The sequence below is a fragment of the Mustela lutreola genome, chromosome 10, assembly GCF_030435805.1.
Source record: "Mustela lutreola isolate mMusLut2 chromosome 10, mMusLut2.pri, whole genome shotgun sequence".
Lineage (NCBI taxonomy): Eukaryota > Metazoa > Chordata > Mammalia > Carnivora > Mustelidae > Mustela > Mustela lutreola.
In genome coordinates this window covers 18,579,433-18,583,621 of record NC_081299.1, presented here as the reverse complement: position 1 = coordinate 18,583,621, position 4,189 = coordinate 18,579,433, and positions in this window count along the sequence as shown.

The window sequence follows — 4,189 nt, the reverse complement described above, 5'->3', positions numbered from 1 at the left end:
AGCTCCGCGCCGACGTCCGACGGGGCGGGGTGATGGCCGGCCAGGCCCCGCCCCCGACCGCCCTGCCTCGCCCCGCCCAGCCCGGGCTCCAGCTCTTGCTCCCCAGGGAGTCCACACCACCGGCACCCCTAACATAGAGGGCCGAAAGCCCGAATGGCCCCTTCTTTTCCCCCCTCTCCCAATCCCCTTGTTCCTAGGATTTCTAGGCAGCCCAGCTATAAGATACTTGGGGACCATTTTACAGATGGTTAGACCTAGGGTTGGAGAGAAGGGTCTTGCCCGAGAGGAGGGTAATGCCGAGGGCAATGGGAGGCTTAGAAGGAGAGGTGGGAGTAGTAGGACTTTGCTGGGAACCGGGCAGGACTATTAAAGTTTTCCTTAGTAAGACCACCTCGGCATTTTATTCACCCAGCAGCACGCAGGCTGCTCTCTGGCACGATCAGGGCTCCAGGGCTGCCCCACCCCCCACTCCATTCCCCATGTGGTGATATGGCCTGGGTATTAGGGTCTAACACTGACTTGCTCTGTTACCTGAGGCAATTCCTTCCCCCCTCTAGGTCTTAATCTTTATCTGTCAAAGGAGATGGGATCCTATTTCTAGTGATCCTTCCAATCTGCCAAGGTCAGGTGCTGCATGACCTGGACCCAGATCCTGCCATGCTTAGTAGGAGGCATTTTGCGGGCAGTCTGGATTCTAGAATTCCTCCAGCACAGATGTGTGAAGTACAAGATTTAGAATTCTCTCTAGAATCCTATACTCATCTGTTGGGCTTTGCAGTCAAAAGAGCACATGCCTCCATGCCACAGTCTGGCTTCTTCTAGATGGGGAACTTCGGCAAAGGTGAACTTCAGCTTCTAAGATTGCTGCTAGCTCAGAAGACAGAAGTCCTGTTCCTGTGCTGGGAGAAAGATGGGGCTGAGCTGTCCCCAGCTGGATGGTGAGGCCCCGCTGACGTTTAAACTAAGTGCTTTTTCCACCATCTGTCCTTTGCTTCTCCAAAACCCTGCAGCCAGCAATACACCCACTTTATAGATAAGATTTCAAAGTCTGGGAGAGAAGCACTCAAGAAGGGTCTCTACAAGTCAGAGGTTGGGATCAAACTCAAACCCAGGCGTGTAGTCCAGAGTGGAATGCTGGGGATTTGAACCTGTCTCCTTCTTTTGGTGGTTGTGAACTTACCTTTCTGAGCCTCACCTGTAAAAGCAGCAACAACACCTATGCCACAGGGCTGTCTGTAAGAATTAAGAACATGAGTTCATGAGTTGGAAAGGCAGAGATCTGTCCTTGAAAGCTCACCTCCAGAAAGCCTTCCCTGACTGCCACCCATCTGTTAGGCTTCTGCCTTTTGAGATCCCACAGACCTGAGCTCTCACCATTGAGAGTGTTGTTGCTGCCTGTTTCTACTCTGATTGCCTCCACCAGACTTTGAGTCCTTCAAGGCCAATAAGTTTTTCTGATTCATTTTCTGAACTCCCAGCAAGGGGTCCAGATGAACCGGAATACAGGCAGTGTTCCTTTCCTTCCTCTCTTCTTTCCTCCTTCCCTCTCTCCCTCTCTTTAGCTTTTTACCATATGAGGCTATCTTCTCCCCAAAAAGTGCTGTGGCAATGGGTACGTAGGTTCTCGGGGCGGAGCCCCCCCAGCTCTCTTTCCCTGAGCCTTCTGGATCCTGGGGCAGTAGAGAGAGCATTCTGGAGCCTGGAGGAAAAGCAATCACCCAGGGCTGGCAGGTGAAGGGCAGCTGGTGGTGTCCGGCTAGCAGGGGGCACCATATGGGCCTAGGGAGCAGGCAGGCCTGGGAACGCTGAGCCTGCACTGAAGGCTGTTTCCAGGCCTATCACATCGTCCCGGAGGTGACTTGCTGGGAGCTGTCAGCCATGCGTCCCCCGCAGAGGGGCAGTCTGCCTGTGCCTCTTCTGCCAATCCAGGAACAGAAGCAGAAACAGAAGGTCAGAGCTGCAAGGGGCCTCCTCTGAGGTCACCATGACCAAAACCTCCTTTCACAGGTGAGGAGCCTGAGACCTAGGGAAGGGCAGGGACTTGCCCAAGGTCACACAGCGAGGCAGGACTGGAAGCCAAATCTCTTGCTTCCTGTCTTGGATGCCTATAAAAACAGAGGGAGCAGAGAAATCTTGAAAATACACCAGTATTCAAGGAAGAGTTTTAAGGTGATTTTGTTTTCTTTTCTCTTTTTTTTCTCATTTGCTCTAACTTTGTAAAAAAAATTTTGCCACGATCATATAGCCTTTTGTAATCAGAAAGAAAAATAAATAAATAAATGAGAGGGAGAAGCTATCTTTAGTTATAACTGACTTTTGTCTTTAGGAAAATGGTGCCAGAATTGTAATCTTACTGTTTTCTCCCCCACGGGGCCCTCATGGAACCCCAGGAAGATAGTGGGTGTGCGCAGGTTGGGAGGGCTCTCGGCTTCTCTCCAGCTATCATTTGGACTTGCAGTGGGGCGAGGGTAGAAGCCTAGCCTAGGACCTGGAACCCTGATTTCCTCAAGTGATCTGTCCTCCCTACTTGCCTGAGCCAGTCCCTTTACCTGGCTTGGACTTAGAGTTTCCATCTGTAATACGGTAGTTCTTACAACAGAGTATGTTTTCTTGCCCCCCCCCACCAGCAGAGCACAGTGCTTAAACACGTGGATACGGGAGCCCGAGATCCTGTCTCCCCCATACATTTACTTCATGATCTTAGGTGGATCACTTAAATCTCATGGACCTCAGTTTCCTCATCTGTAAAATGGGGATTATACATCATGGATCGTTGCAAGAATTAAAAGAGTTAATGTCTGGAACGTGTTTAGGATTATGCTTGGCTATATACATAGGTTGCATATTTTAATAAAACTAGAATCACTTTTCTGACTGGATGAGCAGTAAAAGTGGAATGGCTATTATTATCATGATTCTTTACTGGCCCCCAGGGAAGGGAGCTCTTTTGCAATTGGAACCAGCCTGGCCCAGTCTGAGCTCCCCCAGAGTCCTCCCCTCAGCCCCACTGCCCCACTCCTGACTGCTCAGCCCTCTCACAGGGATTCAGAGGAAACTTGGGTTACTGGTGAGTTACTGGTGAGCCCAGGGATTACTGCTTAGACTTGGCTCTGACCTTTAGCCTGACCCATGGGACCTCTCCTGCCTACAGTGTTCCACTGATCCAGCCGCTCCAACCAGTTGCTTCTGAACCCTTCCCTCCTCAGAGCCTTCCCATGATCTTTCCTCTTCCAGAAACATCCAGTCAAAATGCCTCCCAGACTACCCACCTTTGCCCCAAAGATCTAGCTGGTTTCCTCCCTGTTACCCGGTCACAGCTACCACACACTTGTCTTCCCTGGCAAACGGCGATAACTCTTTGACCTTTGCGTTCTACAGAGCTGGGCCCTAAAACCAAATCCTCCGTCTCTATAAATACAATCTCAGCCAACCGGGCTTCAGTTTCCCCATCTGTGCAGTGGGCATAATACCTGCTGTAGAGGGCTTTGTAAGGCTTCTGTTGGATAATACGGGGGAAATGCTTGGCCTAGTGCCTGCCAGGGGTCAAGTGCTCTGTCAATGGTAAGTCAGGTGACTATTCATGTTTTACGGTTCCTGGTGAACCTGTTTACCTCCTCCATCTGCTGAACATGCCCCAAGCATGGGGGCTGGGAATCATCCTTCACCCCAGGGGTCCCTGGAGCAGCTGACCAGGGCCTGGCACCAAGGAGATGCCCAGTACACACCCAAGGACTCCACTTACATTCTGTCCTCTGGTTCTCAGCATTTGCCCAGCAAGGGGTGGGGTGGGGGGGAACCCTCTGCAGTTGGAGAAGCAGCAGCACCTAAAGGGGATGGGGAATGTGCTCCTGAGGGGCTCCTACCCACCCAGACTGCCCACCTGGGTAGGACCACCAACTATCTCCTGCTTCTGTGAGCAGCTCTTTGCTTAGGGAGCTGCTGAGCTCATTGAGAATGACAAAGCACTGGTTAAGTGTCAGGAATTGATGAGTCTCCTGCCTCTTCCTGCCTCTCCTTCTCTTTGCTCTTCTTGGCACCGTCTGGCCTGGAGACCAGGCCTACAGGCAGACGGAGTGGTGAAACTGAGCACAGATTAGTATCAGGAGATCTGAGGGCTGGCTGCTTCTGCCACCCTCTTGCGTGGGACTCTGGGCTCCATTCCGTTGGATCCATTTCCCCATCCTCAGGG